Raw genomic sequence first — 20652 nt, forward strand, 5'->3', positions numbered from 1 at the left:
AACAATGACATCTCTTGATGGATAAGGTCTCTTCGACTCCGAAGACTCGTGAAAGAAGAGGCTTCATAAACGACGTTGTCCTGTAGTGGAAGAGGCTCCCTTAACGACTAGGCCTTTTTTCCTTTGTTATCTCTTAGTGGATGAGAATTAAGACTTTAAGGTCTCTTCGATTCAATTTAATTTTTTTTATTACGAGGTATTTACGGACTTGAAAGATGTATTCATCGCTTTATAGAACTGTCGGAAAATATCAAAGGTTTATTTTTTCAAAAAATTGTATGCATGTGCACATTCATTAACAAATTGGTATTAATTTTTCAGTAATTTCTTCTTCCAACACGAATACTTTATACAAATAACTGCAAAGAGTGATTGAATGCTCGTTAACATCTTTTTCTTGGTGTAATGACCTGTCGTGTTCTGCTGGCAATTTGATGGCTTGCGAGAATTATCGATACAATGTAGTTTAATGTACAATCCTTGCTGCTGGAAAGCTATCCTTATGGCATTTGAAGCCTAGTTCTGTTGAGTGAAGACCGGCGTCGTTATCGTTTTAATCATCGGAACACGCCATACAATATTGACTCCCCCATACATCGAGAATCAGTACGATGTTCAACATAAAAATCGAGTTAAAACTCGATTACTCCTTAAGGTATGCAATCCTTCATAAAATTTCCATTTAAGTATAGTTCACTCAGCAAAAGGTATAAATTGGGTATCATTAGAGTATAGTTTACTTAGCAACAAGTGTAAGTTATGTAATTTTAAACGCTTTTTTATTTATAAAGGCATTCAAACATTTCCCAGAATGTCTTAAAAGTAACTTAAATTTGTAATTTATCATTCTTAAAGCATCCTATACAACACATAGTCGGATGGTGTATTACTGTTAACAAAAGAAAGCTTCGGGTTTGGTTTAATACCGAACTAAGAAACCAGTGACAAGCGAACCTAAAACTCTATTCATCATTGACACATTCCAATAAAACGCCCGAAATCATGCAATCCACTTAGCAACATCACATTATTTGTCTAATTTAACAACTCCAACAGCTCTCGCAAGCCAACACAATCGAGTTATGAAATTAATTTTGTTCTTCAATAAGCTCTACGCTGCACGTTTACAGTACATCCACATCCTTCCATCCGATGGCTATCGGATGGTACGAACAGGACCAGCCTTAATCCCCCGATCGGTGGAAAACCACCAGCGGTTCCATCGTCGATTTCTTCCTTTCCATCTAACGGAGAATAATTGCAATGGATTCGATCGGTTTTTCCCGAAAGGAAAGTGGGCAGTACACCGACTACACAACCACGCCAAAAACAACACAATACCCAGAGCACCGACCGATGACTGAACCGGAGGCTTGGTGCAAAAACAACGCAAAGTATTAAGCCGCCGTACACCGTGCGTGGCAAATATTTCATCATCACAAAGTACCCGATCGAATCGAATCGACTCACAAACGCGTCGGTAACTAGCATCCCGAGTAACAGTGCGCTTCTGCCTGAGGTATTATCAGAATCCGTTGTTTGATGCAACCACTCACAGTTTCCCAGGTCTGCCAGGTCTTCAACGCGAAGCCACAAACTGATAATTAATCTTCACTACGAGCCGTACGAGTGGCGCCCTCGTACTCGTGTACGGTGTTTGGTGCGCTGCCCACAAAATCCCACCGGGAATGCACACACGCTCACGTCCTGGTGGCGTTTGGTTTGGATAGCGTGAAACGTAAATTATGCACCTTCCGGGGTCTGCCGTGGGGCTTTCCAGAAATGAGTTCGTCACGATAGTAGCAGCAGTAGGCGTGAGCGTCCTAGCCAGGAGTGTATGTGCGGATTCCTGGCACCGAATTGCCGGATGGATCGAAGCCAAAAACGCAATTCATCAGAGAATAGTTAATTCAGTGCCTTGACCGTTTTCCTACCCTAGGATGAGATGTGAGTGCGTGCGTACCTTGCGTGTTTGCGTATGGTCAACGTGCTGGACGACTTGAACTTGCCGAACCGGTCTCGAATATGGCCTCGGTATATATATTTAATTGATCGCATCGTTACAGTCGATGGCGAAGAGATGCAGTCGTTTCGCTCTTCTCGGCCCACATACGGGATGCATTCACGTGCACTCTCGTTTGTGCGTGTGTGGTTGATAGAAACACGTACAAATCGAAATACACACACACGCACTCACACACACGTACACACATACTGGAAACGAATCTGTAACAATGGAACCTTAGTCTACGAAGTTCCGCACGACAGGACTCGGGAAGGGCTAGACAGTGCAACCTGGCCTAATGATACCTGGCAGCCCAACGGGACGTCTAGACGTCTGACGACCACTAAATTGCTTATTCGATGAGTGTATTTGTGTGTGTGTGTGCCTTAACATGCGCGACACGAAAAAGGTCAATTTAAAGGACGCCATCCATCCATATGTGCCACCCCCTTCTAGTGCGCCTTTACAACGTGACGCCCTTGCATTCTACGCTATTGGGGTGTTTGGGGAAATTCTTTCCAGTTGAAATGAGTTTTCTATTTTTACTTTGGTGCCTAATTTGGCGCAATTTGGCGCACACGAAAGGGTAATTTTGCTGCTCGCTGCCCCAAGGCCCTGCCTTAGACGAGCAGTTCCTACAGGAAGGTTGTGACATTTCCAACCATGACTGGTTCCTTCCTGTGGACGGGAAGTCAATGTATACAGGGCAAATTTCTTGTAGTCATTCGATTTCTAATTGAATATCGCACTTCATCGCAACGCCATCACAAAGAAACAGCCGCAAGACTCAACATCGACGCACAACGTCCGAAGTCATCCTGCCGTAAGGTGTCGATTTTTGACTTTTGCTCACGGCTTGCCGGAAGCATACTGGGTACGTGCACGTGCCCAGCTCCTTGTTAGCATTGTCAGTTGGTTGCGTGTGAGCGTGTGTGTGTGTGTGTGTGTGTGCGGTGGATTGATATGCGTCCTCACGCCGCCACTACTCACGAAGGCACGTGTCGTGCTTAATCGTTTTATGGGCGCTCGGAGGTGGAGGGCTACAGCTGACGGAACGCTCGTGCTTACTGTGTCGTCATGATTCATTTTATTTTTATTGAACAAAAACGGCATGCAACAGCATACATCGTGGGCACGTTCCGGACACGAGGGAGAAAAACAAAACGCAGAAGCAAAGTGTCCAATAATAAAAGCCATCACCGGGAAAGCCACAGTCAGCAGATGGGCCCAACCAGTTATTCCCTTGTAATGGGTGTCGTTGTTAAAAATTGCATGCCATTTTGAGGATTTTTTTGTTCCACCCAGAAACGACACATTAAGCTACCGAAGTACGCGAAGAACAGCGATTGATAAATCGCTCCCGAAATGCCGCTTTCTTCCACAGCAATGAAATCATTCCATTGTCCATAAAAAGCAAATCTTCAAACCATAATGACAGGTTTGATGCGTGAGTGATCCTGTTGGAATTGTGCTGCTCACCCAATGCGTTCTTCTGCTTGCGTGCGTACTGTTGGTGCGTTTGGTACGAGTGTGATTGTGCGCTGTTAGGATATCAATCAATCATGCAAGTGATTGGCGAGGTTTGGAGTCAGTGCTTTAAGACAGGAACTTCATTCGAGCACTAGCTGGGTAGGTTCATTATTGACCTAAATCAAAGGACATCAGTGGTCTGAAGCTTGTGCAAAATGTTACAGATACCTTCAGTAGGTCATTACGCATCCGCTCGGTGTGCGTTTCGTGTGAAGGGATTTTTTCCCGGCAGTATGAAATAAATCATAATTATTACAGTCCACGCTTTCATGAGATTTTGGAGGAAAGAGAATAAAAAGAACAATGGCAAAGCGGTTTTGATTGATATGTAGCTTAATAATAATGATACGCAGGCATTTCCTGTTTCGTTGCGAGCACATTAATCAATCGATTGAATACAGTGATTTAAGGGGACAATTTAGATACGTTTAAAATTGTTCCATAATGTACAATTTGAAAGACTTCTAATCAGTGTGTGGTATTTTCTATTGGCATTTGAATTTTACTGAACGTCAAATTGAAAATTGCAAAGGATTTTTATTTTCTGCTTTCAGCTCATACATTTTAACGTGACTTTCTAGGGTTTCGGAGGCAACTGTAATGCTAGATTCGGTTGTTGAAGGCCATTATGAACGGAGAGATGCAGTGCAGGATGAGAGAATCGTACGAATCTCGCAGAGATTTAAGGCAATGGGACGGACGCTCCTGTCTACTCTTCAAATATTGTTGTCTGGGCAGTTGTCATACTAAACCATCCGTGGTACAATTCACGGACAATTTTGGCATCATCGGCAAGATCAAACCGAATCAAACGTGAAACAGCATGAATTGGATTGATGATCAATGCGACGAAGATGAAATACCTTCTTGCCGGAGGATAGGGCCGTGTAGAGAAGCAGCGTATTAGTTGATGGCGACAACCTCAAGGTCGTAAATGAGTCCGTATAACAATGTATAACAATGCAGAAAATTTCGATTCCGCACGAAATGTAAGATATATATCACACACTGATATCGCACGGTATCGCAACACATCCTTCGGAGCATCTTTCGCGGTGTGTTCGAGTATAGAATATGGAGGATAAGGATGAACCATGAAAGCTGTACGGCGAACCGGACATCCTGACGGTGGCAAAGGCTGGCAGGATACGATGGCGATGTTATGAGGAAGTCGGACTCATGCTCCGCCAATAGGGTATTCGTCAGCGACCCGGCACGAGGCTTAGGGTAGCACAACGAGTTCGTTGACTGGATCAGGTGAACCTGTACCTCAGCAACAAGAAAGAGGTATTGGGCAAGTGACCCAACGGTTACGTGTCTAATTCCATCACGACTGAGTCCTCGAACGCAAGATTAAATATTTAGATATGGTTGAAATCAATTAAAGGATGCCAAAAACTAGCTGCCAGAGGCATCAAAAGTTCTATCTGGATTCTGTCCTAGGTTACAGTAGCTTATAGACGTGATGTAGTAGTAGTAGTATCCAATGAGCATCACTGTACAGCTTTCTGAGAATTTGAAGACATCCATACAGATTCGATATTAAGAAAAAGTCGATTAAAAGAAGGTGTCTTCTATCATAACTAGCTTCCTTTTTAAAACGTAACCATTTGAAGGAGATCTATATCAGGAAGGTAATGCTGACATAAGAAAACCAGATTATTGTGTTATTCATGCAATCGAAGAAGACAGTTAGGGAAGGCCACTAATTCACCTAATTTACCAACAAAAATTCAAACCTGATATAAATGTGATATAACCTGACAAAACACATATAGAGCAAAAGGAACTACGAGGGCTGACAATAAAGTAAGGTCTCCAACGCTGCAACTTCGCCGGATCACGCGCTAGGCGAAATCTGGCAACACCGCCGTGTTCCTTGGTTCCCCCACTACCACTTTGCTGCTGGGTGAGGCTTCCCCGACCGATCAGTCTTGGCTGAGCAGCCGTCAACGATGGAGGTGCCCCTCGCGTCAGCGTCCAAGTGCGAATTGCGTTCTGTAATACGTTTTTTGAGTCCGAAAAAGGTGACACCTATTGAAATCCATCGTCAACTAGTTGAAGTTTACGGGGAAAAGTGTATGGACATAAAAAACGTGTGTAAGTGGAGCCGCGAGTTCAATTCCGGGCTTACTAATGTTCACGACGAGGAGAGAAGTGGCCGACCGTCGGTCTCGGATGCGATTGTTCAAGCAGTGGAGGCAGAAATGCTCAAAAACCGCCGTGCGACAATTAGGGACTTGGGAGAGAAGCTTGGAGGAGTGTGTAGCAGCGAAACAATCCGTCATATCCTTGTGAACAACTTGCAGTATCACAAAGTTTCTGCCCGATGGGTGCCGAAATAGCTCAGAAAGAGGTCAACACCTGGCTGCGCGAGGCGGACGGAGAGTGGTATTCTGCCGGCATAGACAAGTTCATCGTGCGGATGCGCAAGGTGTTGGAAAAAAATGGCGATTATGTAGAAAAGTAGCCAAGACCTTGGCCTTTCCAACGGTGTATCGCTTTTTGTAAATAAATGTCATTTTCTATGAAAAAAAAATTGGAGACCTTACTTTATTGTCAGCTACTGGTATGGACATGGTATGCTTTGATTATCGTAACATTTTATTTAACACTTAAAAAGCGTTTAAAATCAACAAATTAAAATTACACTTGCACAATTGTTTTTTCTCTACAATCAAATCCTCTGAAACTCGCCATTTTAATGCACGCTGCTTAACCATACTGGGTAGTGGAATTATAATAGGTAATTAATCATGTGTATGATAAAATTTGCATGCGCCAGTACACTACATTTTTATCACTATTAGCCATACCCATTCACTCACTAGCGAAACGTTTTCAATTGATTAGATAAACATAATTTTATCATCACCGTGGGTCATTTCGTTAGTGGCCATTTTGAGCATTGAGTGTTGATTTTTTTTTCACCCCATTGTGCAGTAATATCGCGTTAACTTGTAATGATGTACCGGATGTAGGCATAGCGGCGAGGCCTAACCACCTGATCACCACCTGGTATGCAATTAAATTAGTAGTGCCGAGTTTGTGTGTGTGTGTGTGATTAAAAATCAATCAAATGTGTTTTAATGCGTTTTTTATTGCACATTATGTGGCCAATTTCCGCGATTCTTTGCTATCTATTGGTGAAATGAAATTAGCTATTGTTGATGTCCTTTTTTGTTGCAGTTTAACTGTTGTGTAATACACATATTCCCACATCCCACTGTTGATCAAACATTGCGTTGAACCGCACCACAGTAGCACCACAATCAGTTATAATGGCAAACAAAATAGTAGCTTAGAGTCGCGGTCTGTTTTTGTGCGAGGAACTATACACACTTCCGATCGGTATGTCATTAAACCCGTCAGCACAAATCTTTTATAGAAATTTCAAGCTACAAATCAAGGCTCGCCACTATTCAGCGACAACGTTCCAACTCGCTCTTTTGTTTGTGAGTGTTCAGCGCGAGAGAGTGCCCTAAAACCTCAAAACAACATCCCGGAAGCACGTGAGCTGATCAGTGGGCAAGTGGGTAAACCAACGGCCGATAAACGGTGGCCACACGGCATCCGGATATCCGGACGAAGCTGTAGACGGCGCAATAAATTAAAATGCGCTCAATACGCTTGCCAACAAAAACAAATAATTAGTACCCTCACCAAATGTAAACCGGGCGGTAATCCTGGTCCGGTGTGTTTATTCCTCCCTCGTTAAATAAATGAATAACGCCAGTGTGCCACAATGAAAATGAAAAAATAGCAACAAAAAAATCATGACGAAGAGGATTCAATAATGCGAAGCAGCAAAAAAAAAAAGATAACTGGAGCAAAATCAACCAATCAAATTATTTTAATGACCACCATTGGGGTTGGAAGGGATGTATCGCTAGTTTTTTATTTTTGCTTTTATTTCGCGTCCCCAGCATTGGATACATTTGTCGCTGTGTTGATGGCGATTCAAACAAATGAGGTTTTATGAATAAATCATCTAATGCGGCACAAATGTAGCATTTTTAAAGCATAACCTCCAGGCGCAATTTTCATAGCGGGTTGGAATTAATCGCTTAATTACATTCATCACTACTCTCTGCTAGCTTTTTTTTTTCTTCTTTCAAATGTTCATCGTGTGGTTGTACTTTAGTTTTAATGTGCACATATTATGCTGAAAATGTGACCCTTAATGTTACTTATCTAGTTATATCAAAAGCAGGAGCGAGAGATAGGGATATAGAAAGAGAGAGAGCGCGCGCAATAAACAGTCCGAAAAGCTAATCTGCACAATAATCACTACACTCTAATGAATGGGCTAGTGAGTGAGGTTGATGGTTGATCGTCTCATCGGCAACATCGTAAAATCTTATGTTTATTGTTGTACGGACACCATCACTTCTACGACCACGACCATCATCAACCCGGGCAATAAAGTTGCACGATCGATTTTCTAAGCCAATTTTCTAAATTAAAAACCACCAACCACCTAGCATGCAATAAAAGCAGTGCGAAAGGAATGGAGGCGTATCTGAGGTCAACGGTAATTAGAAGTGGCTATGGGTAAAAAGGGATCACAATAGATTGGAGATGAAAAATGGCACTTCTTGTGAGTAGAATTCAAATCGAATGAAATTTTACACATCCACCAGGAGCGTACCATCTGTGGCGGTTATGTTGCTTTTGCACAAATGTAATAAAATTATTCCAACTGTCCACCCACAAACACGGGAGGATTACAATCTACCAAACACGCACATACTCACCCACCTCCGTGACCACAGAGAAACATGTTGATTCTCCCCCATCGGTTTTATTTTCGGGTGTACAAATAATGCCATTAGAGCATGTGTTTCCTGTCCGGGGCCAGGCGAAGGATTAGACGCGCATTAATGGTGTGCGTGTGTGTGTGAGGTCGAACAAGAGGGAACAAGATGAAAGAGCTTCCCCAGCATCTCTAGCAAAGCGATACCGCACAATCGCCGAATCAAATCTTTCTTGACACGTCCTCTGTTGTTTCCCCCGTATTGCTAAAGTAAGGAGTGAGATCGATTACCCCCAATGAAAAGTGGGAAAGACAGAACGCATTACAGGAGCGATTCTTGATAATGTGGTCTGCAAAAGTTCTTTGCATTATGGTTTTACGTTTTGCTGATGTAAGGAATATTTTCCTTTTTTTTTCTTCCTTTCAACGTACAGCGAGAATTGTTTGTACGGTTGCCTTCCAATACGAAATTGAAGTTAAATCGTTTGATTTTCATTCTACCGTGCATTACAACTTCAAAGCGATTAGTATTTATGCTGATGTACACACAATGTTGATTGCAAATCCTCATTCAGATCATGTTTTGTTCGTTTTCGATGTGTTTTTTTTTTTGCAGTGTTGTGGACATCAAAATGTCATTGAAGGCTGATTTTTGTTCAACTGTTGTGTAGAGCAATTTTTTTTATTTTATATCTGAGCGTTTGTGTACTATTAAAATGTAATGGATTGGTAATTTTAATTGTTTAGTCTAAAACTGCTTCCTCTTCTGCTTCATTTTGGCTTAACGAACTAATAGATCACGCCCGCCATTTAATCGCTTTTTTCCCGTAGTCAATCTCTGTAGTGAGGACTACAGAGATCCGACTTGGATTTGAAGCCCGGTCTTGCCGTGAGAAATTCGGCGTTGCAGTTACCTTACCTTCTGACCACCTCGTCGTCTAGTACAGTCAAACTTTACATGCTTGCAGGGTGTTGATATGAACAATAATAGATTGTGAACGGTGACAGTATCATTCACTAAAACAGAATAGGAAATTATAGGACTAGAAGCAACATAAAGGAAAAGAAATTAGTAATATAATCTACGAGGTGCGTTTGATGGCTCACGGCAGCTTTTAAATGCAATTAGTTTTTAAGGATACAAGCTATATTTATGCCATGGAATTTTTGTCAAGCAAATTAACAGGTTGGCTGATAAGTCCCCGGTCTGACACATAGAATGCGCCGCTAGTATTAAATGCATATTATTTTTATATAGCACCAACCTTCAAATGATTCGTGTCAAAATTTGACGTCTGTATGTCAATTAGTTTGTGAGACAGAGCGTCTTTTGTCAAGCAACTTTTGGTTGCTTGGCGAACGAAAAAAGAACGAAGAAGAAAAAAAGTGTTTTTCCACCAAGACAACGCACCGTGCCACAAGTCATTGAGAACGATGGCAAAAATTCATGAATTGGGCTTCGAATTGCTTCCCTACCCACCGTATTCTCCAGATCTGGCCCCCAGCGACTTTTTCTTGTTCTCAGACCTCAAAAGGATGCTCGCAGGGAAAAAATTTGGCTGCAATGAAGAGGTGGTCGCCGAAACTGAGGCCTATTTTGAGGCAAAACCAAAGGAGTACTACCAAAATGGTATCAAAAAATTGGAAGGTCGTTATAATCGTTGAATCGCTCTTGAAGGGAACTATGTTGAATAATAAAAACGAATTTTGACAAAAAATGTGTTTTTCTTTGTTAGACTTATCAGCCAACCTGTTAACATTTTCTCTTGATTCAGCTCATCATACAATTATTAACAGTGCATCTACCTGTGAAGGTATGACTTCAAATTGATGTCAAATGTTGAATATTACCTGTAGATCAACGACACTACTACTATTGATGGTTAAGAGACACGATTAAAGATGACAACCTCTGAGACGGGAAACCTCCGATCGAATTTTAACGCCTGTGCACTAGTGATGGGTTCTCAAAACTACACAGACAGCTCCAAATCACTTCGGATTGTTGTAACTACGGCTCCGATTCCGGCAAAATCCAAACCGCGGCTCCACCCGGAGCCGTCGGAACCGTCCGGAGCCGCAAGTCGGCAGTTTCAAAACCGTCGGAATCGTTCGATCGTACATTCATTGAAATTCCGCAGCGCTTTAAATCGTCCATGATATGGTGATATAATCTACACTGGTTATCTATCATCAAATTCAATCAATTGAAAACGTTTCGGACGGTTCCATACGGTTCCAAACGTATTGCACCTAACCTTCCGGAGCCGCTACCAAAATTGGTGCAAAATTACCCATCACTACTGTACACCAAAATTTATTTACTCTACGATAGAAAAATACCTCCAAACATTAAAAATTAAAACATACTTTCTAATCAACAAAGCCTAAGCAAATACAAACCAAGCGAAGCGAAGTTAAGGCACCAATGTGTGAGGTTCAATAATAAATGAAGGAATCGTTTTTATCTAACTTCGCTACCGTAAAAACAATTATTTCCCAAACCAGATGTTGAAGACGTTGATGTATCTGCTGAAGTTTTGTTGAAGAGTTCTTAGGCTGCGGACTGCTTCACACGACCTAGAAAAACTTGCATGTATTCCATCGAAAATAATCAATCAGTTCAATACAAAAAATAGTTTTTTTGTTCGCCTATTCACTCACCTTATCTGATATTCTTGCCTCGACCATCGTCCCGTGTTTTAATTTGCTGATACATTTATGAGAACACCAGCACGTTTCAATGATTAATAACGGACGAATTAATTTAATTGCAATCCATTTAATGCCGGGCCGTTCGTTTTCTTTGAGATAAAGGCGAAAAATGCGTTTCGATTATTTTCCAACCCGTACAGCACATCCACCCCCAAGGACTCATTTTATCACGCCGACAAGATCCGATCGACAGTACAAAATTCTCGACACTTTTCGGTTCGCAAAACCTTGAAAAACCCGGTGCCAATGAAAAAGTCGAACGTGGGATAATACCAGGTTACCCGTTTCTTGGGTACCGTCGTTTCGTTCTGTGTCGATTGTCAGACACGCCGGCACGCACATAAATTTGATATTAATGATAAAACTTTTCCACTTTAATTAAACGATTCAAAATTCACGAACCACTCTCTCGATATGGTTCGAAAAGTCGCATGCTGGTACATTTACGCGTTCCGCCAGGTTCGATTGTTGTGCGGGTAATTTCAACTCTATCGCCTTGCGCGCTCGCGCCTTGAAGTTATGCTTACCGCGGCACATTCTCACAGAGAAAAAAAAACAAACGATGGAGGAATGTAAATTAAGGTTAAACATAATGCGATCAAACGCTCCCGACACACGGAATGAGCGAGAATGTTTGTATGAGGAGGTAATGCTGGTGTCAACAGTAAATTAAAGGTGTTTATTGGACGTCTTCCTCGCCGGGAGTGCTGGGCCGGGCCAACTGCTGGAATGTTGGGAACGTAAAACGAACAACATGTCGTCACATTCCACAACTACCGAGTCCCATTCCGAAGCAGTTACGCATCATCGAACGCAGCTCGGGGAAAAGCTGCCTTGTTCTTCCTCTCACACACTCAGCCACATTCCACAAACGCACCAAACACAGTTATTAGTACAGAACCAGAGTGTCTCCGCTCAAACGAACCGTACTTCACGTTGGATTCATTCGCGCCCGCCCATTGTTCTGCTTCAATTAAATGTGGCGCGACATTCTTTCGCTAATCAGGCCGTCTCCGATCACTGGCACACGTACACGCTACCGGTGTGTGCAGGTGCGTTCCCTTTTCGTGCTTTCGATGGAAACAGGGTTCGGTACGGTACGGAAACTATGCTGGGTGTCCTCACTCTGATTGTTGTACAGAAGAACAGGTAGGGGCTGGTTCTTGTTGAATATGAAAGCTAAACAGCAATTCAGCTTCTTGCAGCTACTAGGTATGTAAAAATAGAAGGTTAAGAACAGTTCAACAAAGTTGCACGGTTTGAATAATGTAGGTGCATGTGTTTTTTTCATTAATCACTTTCACTAATTACCATTTCTCACTTCGTAACAACAATGAAAACGACTGTGAGTGAGCTAAAAAGCAAGGAACAGATTCTGGTTTTTATTTCGTTTCTTAAGGAAAGATCTACAGTGCGTAAGCTAGTTATAGTGGCGTTATTGGTTTTAAGTATAAAGGATACATGAATAAAAATATGGTTCAATAAGATTAAAAAGGAAGGAAAGTAGAATTTAAAATGTATGAAAAATGCATATTTCAAATAGGATTTTTTATTTTTACACCCAAGTTTGTCTGGTTATGTAACATGTCTTCCCACAATTATTATAACTGCAAGCTTCTAAGAAATCAATTCAGAGATCAGAGCTCAGTTTGTAAATATGCGATCATTTATATATTGATTAGTGACTTCTGTTGCACGAGTGACAATATTGGAAATGTTGTGATGAGTATTTTAATTTCGCTTTGTCATTTGAAAATTTATGCATGCGCTATAGTTAGCAATGGACTCTGTAACTGAAAGTGCTATATTGTTAAAAAGAATAAATTTCATGAAAAAGCATGCGGTTGTTTATTATTTAAAAATCTAACATTGAAATCAATTCTAGCGCCCAAAAGGTATGCAATATGAAGTTCAAATTATTGCACCCTTGTATGGAGGCGCATTATACTTTACTAATTTTAAACCTATTTATGCAATGCGAAAGCTTTCTTAATGCTTGCAATACCCTTTCTTCACAATAATCCTTCAGCAGTGAAAATAAAATCCCACATAAAGGAAAACCCCACGCTGCAGTAATGCCATTAAAAAATTAAGTTGTAAATCAGTTCCTTCACGACCCTGCGCAGGCAAGCGCAGGGAAACAAACAACTACACCACTAAAGGCACCTATAAAACATGATGGATGTGGTGCTTGTAGAAACGCGGGAAGCATAAAACCCAAGCAAATAAGCAAAAAGCACACAGCAAAACCCGTCCGCCGCTGAAGCTAATCTACACACACCGGGTAAAGGCTACACAATGCGATTGTGTACGGATTTTTATTAGCTCTCACCCGACTGGCGACTGCATGTTTTGATGGATTGATTTAAAAATACATCGAACGATTAAGCGGGCAAATGAGCCCCACCTCATCATGCTGGGCTTCGCCCTTCGTCGTCGGTGCATCGTTAAAACGACATTTATTGACGTAAAGCCTTTCCCAACCCGGTTACGGTGGTTCGTGTGCTTTAGTTTCTTTCGGGAAATATGGTACTTGCTATGCGGTAACGGTTATGGTATGCACTCGCTGCTTCTACTGCTATTTGCTGCTTGTTTCAATATGCTCGATGGATGCAAACTATTTCCACACATACTCTTACGGCGTAGTTTTGAGCGTTCGTTTACATTCACCCGAATCGATCGATAGAAACCACTTACTTGCGAAAAGGGGAGATTGGATGGTCCATGCCAAAGACTCCGGTACCCAGTGACGGTATCGTCTTGCGCTCGGTTTATCGGTGCACTGATGTACACCCAAACCTCTGCTACTGGGCGTATCGACGCGGCACTGGAGACAGTACAAAATTCCGACAAGTTCCCGTGAGGTTTTCTAAAGAATGATAAATTACTCCCACATTTCTCGCTCACCTTGCCCCTTGCATAGTTCAACCACAACAGCAGCAGCAGCAGTGTAGCGTCAGCAGCCGAAACGCACGCGGTAGTTCGTTTCGATACAGCTTAGCAAAATGATGAAATTTGTATGCGTCACGCAGCGTTGCATCGGCGATGGTGGTGGCTGGATGGAAAATTGAGCCGTTACATTAATGCAGTTCAATTTAAGGTGTTTATGGAGCATCATAATTTAGGCTGCAGGCGCTGTTACCTAACAGACAAAGACAATGCACACGAAACTGCTTTCGCCTTCGAGGAATCAATGAGGCAGGTATGTACGGTGCTTTCTTCATTGAACGCGACGAATGCATAAAGTTGCATTTTGGGGTGTAAAAGCAGCCAGCAGCGAAATGAAACGTCGATCGATTAATGACAAATCTTGTGAGTTGCTGAAAGCAATATTTAACCTTTATGTATTCCTTATGAAATTTTCATTCGAAACAGATTTAACTAGTAAGTTTTCAGAGAATAACGATCGGTTAAAGCGACCAGAGCTCTTAAGAATAGACTAACATTATAGATGTTTTTAACAAACGGTTTTTGACCGTATCAAAAATACACTGTGGATCACAATTGACAGTTCATAATGCTGCTCACAAAATATTCTAGGGGGGAACAACAATTTGAAACAAATAATTCTAGAAATGATATAACAATGGAAAGGCTAACACCTACATAAACAATAAAAAAGAACCAAAACAAAATCAAAGCTGAGAAAGAGTTTAAAAAGAAAGAAATGATGTTGACAATAATGTAATAAAAGTTAAAAGGCTTCAATACAAATATGTACCCTACATATTGCCTAAGAATAATTGTTAAAACCAATAGCAAAAATATTTAAAAACTGTCTTACGCTGCATTTTACCGCGCCAGTCAAAAGAAGTTAAGCTAATTTTACTTTCACAAATCTTCATTCACAACACAACACATTGCATTAGTAAAACGAAACATCAACAAACGTTTGACTAATGATCGTTCAAGTAACGTTACGTGCTTAATTCGTACCAGTTTCCTGCATTGCCTTTAAAAGGGCCACCATAGAGGTACAACAGTTTGACAGATCATTTCGAGCGTCCCCCCACATTTTCCAATCACCTCTGGTAAATGGTAAAATTTCAAATAATGCGTTGCCATCCATCTTTTTATTTATGTGCCTAATGAAACGAGAATGACTTTACACAATTTGGCGACGGAAGGAGCCGAAAAAAGTTGGGTTTCATTTCGGGTAATGAGCAAAACTAGTTACACGTGAAAGAAGGGGAGAAGCCCTCACACTCCAAACACAACCCACGTGGCTCAGATGGAAAGGTTGGCGCGGAAACGAAATGCTCAGTCAAACACAAAACTCATTAGTACTCGGAATTGTCCTCCTGTGACCAGCTCCATACCATCGAATGGGGGATAGGTCACCTGAGGATTGGCGCCCGAAAGAAACGAGCCCCGGAGTCCTTTTCTGATGAGGTAAACAAGCTCCGGTAGTAAGTGCCTGAATCATCTAGATAAGAATAACCATGCTAGAGGTCATTTCCGTACCTTGGCGTTGCTTTAAAGTAACTGGCAAACCATCATACCAGCTGTACCATATCATAACAAAGTCAAACACACGCGAACGCGAGAACCGATTGCGAAAAAGGGAACCCTGAATAAACCCCTTTTTCCATTAGGGCGCTTGGAAACACAGAAAATGAAGGGAAATAAAATTCATTAGAAATAGTCATTAATAATGTCAAGTTGCATGCCGGGCGAGGCACCGGGTTTCGTAGCGTGCGAAGGATACGCACGCCGGGAAACGGTGCTCCCAAGCAACAAGGGAAAGATAAATTTCATTCGCTTGCTTACTGCAGCAAGCTATCTCCGGTGGTGGAAAACCTTGCTGGCCGATGATGAAACGACTGGTCAAGTCACAGTGGAAAGTGGAATGGAATCGAAGCGCCATCCGGGTTGAGAAAACGTTTCGTGTCTAGCAGCTGTAAATTTGATGATGATTTCACTCTCATCTGCTGCCGCATCCTGAAGGGTGGGCGGTTAGAGCGAAGCGATATTGAAGAAGCAGTAATAGAAACGTTGCACCAGCAGTCACCACCGAATGGGCGTTCGGTGTCAATCCGGTGTTCCGGAAACGATACGTCAACCCAACCTCTCTACCCGAAAAACTGCATCTAATATTCATAGCCCACAAGAAGGAAAACATCCACCTCGAAACGCATCAATCTTGAAGGAAAGCATGCGAACAGCAACAACAAAAAAATGACCACTTTATTCGGCCACTATTCCGCTCCCGCTACACTATGTTAGTGGCGTGCTACGCATTGCCTACATTCGGGCGTTTATTGAGTCATGACAAATAGCTTCGTCATCAGATTTCCAATCACGTACCCGATTGTGAATACGTTTTGTTTTGCGTTTTTACTTCGACCGGGTAAACCGGTATGCCATGTGTGCATCGGTTTGAGTGAAATTGAGTGCAATTTATATTCGGCAATATAAGGGTATTACCTTCAGGAATGCTGCCGGAAGAACTAAAACGCTTATTGATATCCAACACGGGGGCTTTTAGCAGCACCGGAGGCAGTCCCCACATGGCTAAACGTGTTGATATGTCTGGCAATCGAACGGGATTGAAACATTCTTCAAGTAGTTTTGGTTATTCGGCCCACAAGGATGTTAGATTTTCACGCACGCACACGCGTCGAACCGGATCCAAAAGCGGAGAACCCCTCAAGAGGGAGATTTTTTTATTATTTTGTGAACCAAGTCAAGCCGTTTGCTTGAGGTTTTGATCTGTAAGTGCCAAAATTCAATGGTGCACGGCAAACCGATCCCCTTGTTGGTTGCTGCGGGAGAGTTTCCTCATTTCCTCCGACCATTGTTGGGTTCTTACATGAAGAAATCGAGTTTAGGAACAAGAAATCTAAAAAGGAAAAAAATGCCACTAGGGTGCATAAATTCAGACGCTCGTGTTCATCAATCTTTTATTAGATTTTTCAATTTCCCGTCGCTCGTTATTGTACAGCAAGCGATCTAGAAGCGGGCTCGAGTGCCCTGAAGGGGATCGTAGAAACAAAATCTAACAAACAGCACTCCATACCTTTCCACAGCAACGCACTCCGATGAAAGAAAATGGTGCGAGTCTCGAAAAGAAACCCCGTACGAAAAGCCCCTCCGGAAACGCACCAATCAACGACCGCGAGTGCGTGTAGTGAAGCAATCCTGTTAAGCTCGGTCTCGTTTCTGTCTGCCACGTGAAAAAATTTATCACTTCCCGTCTTCCCAATCGGAGTGCTTCCTGCATTCGAACCCGAGAAACTGCACCAAATTCTTCCAAAATCAACAACCGAAAACAAGCAGCTTGGCTCATCATCATCCAAAGGGGAGATCGACTCTCGGAAATAAATGTGAACGGTTTGGCACACCAAGGTGGTACAATGGAAAGTGATTTTTCTTGTAGGCTTGATGGTGATTTTTTTTTCTTTCTCCTTGTTTGGTGCTGCTATACCTTTGTCGTGTACGGTGAAAACCTTTACACTTAACAAGTGCCATCAATCTATTCACACAAACGAACAATTGCGTATTGTTTCGCAGGAAGGAAATACCATTAGAAATGGGAAAGGTTTGCCGAAAGGTTTGCAGAAAGGTTTGAAAGTAAACGAGTGATCCAAAAGAACGATCATTGAATCGATCGGATTGGCAATTTTATTATTAAATGAAGGATGGCCTGGATTGCTTAGGATAAGTCAATATATTTGCTTATGAAATTGTGTATTAAAAATATAATTATATATAATTTCTTAAACAATTTTTTGTCACTCGTGGTCTAAATTTTTATTTCATTGAAAAATGTAACTCGACCATTAAATGCTCATTCACAGTAAAAGTGACGCTCTACGATTAAATATAACTAAAATGTCTTGCAGATAGTAGAACTTCAGGAGTATTTTTGAAATTTATGCAAAATGGCGAATGTACATTTGAAACGAAGGTAGATTTTAAAGGTCTTTGCTTGATGAATTTATCACAAAGCAGTAATACGGCCAGGCCGTTTTATCAGAGCTAAAAAACGACAATAATTATTTTTTTTGGCGGGATAAAAGGTCACCCTATCTAAAGAACTAAGTAGCGAAATTGGCACAGAATTTCAGTTTCATCGATGAAAGTAATTCATCTGAAGCCAGTTTTGGGCACTCGACAGTTCTAATTGGGGCTTAATAGTTTTATAAAGCTTGGATGAGGATGTCAGATCATCCTCGAAAACTGTCATCACGAACACAGTTCTAATCATGAACTAGGGAATCAGACTCAGAAGTTGCCCAGTGGTAGTGGCGGTGCCGATCTCCATATAGCAGGACCGGAGTTCAAATCCCATCCGACATTACCTAGAACGGCGATGAGTTAAGAAGCAGAAGAATAATATGCGAGAAGAAGAACAAGCTGTGAGGAAGCTAAACATCTATTAGAAGTTAATGAATGAATAGTAGAAGAACAATTATAACCTGTAGAAAGAATGTAACATTTAACGTTGAATATATAGCCAAAACTAAAACAACCAAAAAAGACCTTCCTTAGCCACAGAACAGAGACATATTTAGAGTCAAGTAACACGTAAAAGTTGCTCATTTTATCCAGAATTATTAAGGAGGCTGCAACTAGTCATCACTAAGGCCATTCTAATCCAATGAACTGCTTGCGATGGATTAGTTTCCATTTATAACTTTTCCCAAAATATTAAAAAAATATCTTAATTCAAACACTGGCGTTGTTTGAATTAAGCAAAGAAAAAATATCATTAGATCGAAAAAAACAATTCAATTTCACATCCATTTCACTCACCACAAACAGAATCCTCTTCTCATGTACGATTACCTCAACTACACATACGATTCTATGGCAACCCTTTCCCTCTTTTCAGTAGACCCGGTGACGGAGGGAAAACATAATGAAACACGTACTCATCGCTTCAGACTCAACACACGACATTAAACCCTTTGAACAACATAAATTTCCCACCATAGCATACGCACACACTGGCGCACTCGATCCCTCCGCCCGGCAACTGCAGCTCGGTAGCCATCCGAGGGAAACAAAATTAAAATTATAATCCTCTCAGTGACACTCGCGCACGCACACGCGCACAGTGACCGAAGTGCTGCAACAAATAAAACTGTTTTGCGTGAATGTAAACAGAATTTTAAGAACCATCCACCAAGGGACAACCCACTAGCAACCGGTGTTCACACGGTAGCCGGTGGAGGCCAGTTAAAACATTAATTTCGTATAAAAATAATGATTTAAAATATGCAACAGGGTGCCATTTGCATACACTGGTTCCGATTCTGATCCATTAAACGCACACGTTTTGGTGCCCTCCCATGCTCGGTTGAGGATTTTTCATTTATGATCATTTGCAGTATTTTCGTTAATAAAAGATGAATCGTGCTCGTAGGTGGGAGAAGCAGCTGGGGCAATGCTTTTAGTACACGTTGTGCGTGTTGTGTACGGGTGTGCGTTTGATTCGGTTACGGAAGTTCAACTTGCCAAACTTTACTTCTTCCTGCCGCTGCACGTTCTTCAACCTGCGCACAAACAAACCTGTCCATTCCGATCGGTTAACGATAGCGTCGTAAAATGGTTCCAAGCAAAACTAATCCCTTACTATGCTAGGGCTTTAAGGGCACCAGGTACTCGCAGGCCCGAGAACATTCACCCACCGACCAGTAACACAACTTTTAATTACTAAAGTACACATTATTTTCCACGATGCAGTTGTCGCCTTCGAAAGTGCTCGGTGCGGGTGAGGTTGGGGAAACTTTTTTAAGCTGGTACGGATGGCATTCTTTGGCATTAGCTTCGCATTTTCTGTTGCACAAAACGACCGCTAGTCCTAAGGACTATCGGTGGTGAGCAAAACGTCTGCAAAGTTTCGTGCCCGGGCAAAGGATTAGTCGTACTTGGCACATGCATCCTGGGCACGTGATGGTGGCTCAGGTGAAACTAATTAGTTTGAACTATAAAGGGATCGAGAGTTTTATGGGCGATTATGGCTCGAGAAGAAGAAAACGGGCATTGTTCGAAAGAATTGGAATGTGAAACGTTTTACTGACTGCACTCTTAAAGACAACATTGCTTTTCAGATCTGCGTTGATCGATTTACAATAAAATATTTAATGTTGCTATACATACTAAGCCTTACGGTTTGTATTTTTGGGTTTATGAACAGTTGAAGCTATTCTTTAGTGCGTTTTGAGTTCAGATTGGCACAATCAAAGAAGCGTTTAAATAATATTTCTAAAAAAGTTTGGCTAGGCTGGGGGGTAGAGGCAACAGTGGCGCTAGTCTTGACACGGTATGACCGGGGCTCAAATCTAATCCGGGCCGTTTCCCCGCAGTTAGGACTGAGTATTATACTACGTGTTATCAGCATGTCCAGTGAGCCACCCGGCGTGACCTATTAGGTCGTTAATTCAACAAGAAAATGTCAAGGGTTTGGCAGTTTTACAACACTGCCATGGGTTTAATAGCTAATTACTTCCAATTATCGTGATCACTTGTATGATTTTAGATTGAGTTGGATAAAGCAACTCTATGTTCATACCGCCCAAAATTCCTCCGAACACCTGTCCTATCTCATGCAACGAGCGAAGCCCCTGTTTCGTCCATATAAGCATCCGACATAACCTGCTCAACCATTTATTTTTGAGCAACATTCGATTCCCGATCC

The 20652-nt window shown here is 41.8% G+C and overlaps 2 protein-coding genes across 2 annotated transcripts in view; one reads left to right on the top strand and one right to left on the bottom strand.

Moving 5' to 3' along the window:
• The window catches only part of LOC126567958 (MOXD1 homolog 2-like), a 507834-nt gene that overhangs the window by 198864 nt on the left and 288318 nt on the right, over window positions 1-20652 (bottom strand). The gene's annotated exons all lie outside the window — the stretch shown is intronic.
• Window positions 906-20652, top strand: part of LOC126568598 (probable salivary secreted peptide) — a 380437-nt gene continuing 360690 nt past the window's right edge. Inside the window, exon 1 of the mRNA XM_050225097.1 lies at window positions 906-912. The gene's annotated coding sequence lies outside the window, so the exon portion shown is untranslated. The remainder of the gene's footprint in view (window positions 913-20652) is intronic.

The sequence above is a fragment of the Anopheles maculipalpis genome, chromosome 2RL (assembly GCF_943734695.1).
Source record: "Anopheles maculipalpis chromosome 2RL, idAnoMacuDA_375_x, whole genome shotgun sequence".
Classification (NCBI taxonomy): Eukaryota; Metazoa; Arthropoda; class Insecta; order Diptera; family Culicidae; genus Anopheles; species Anopheles maculipalpis.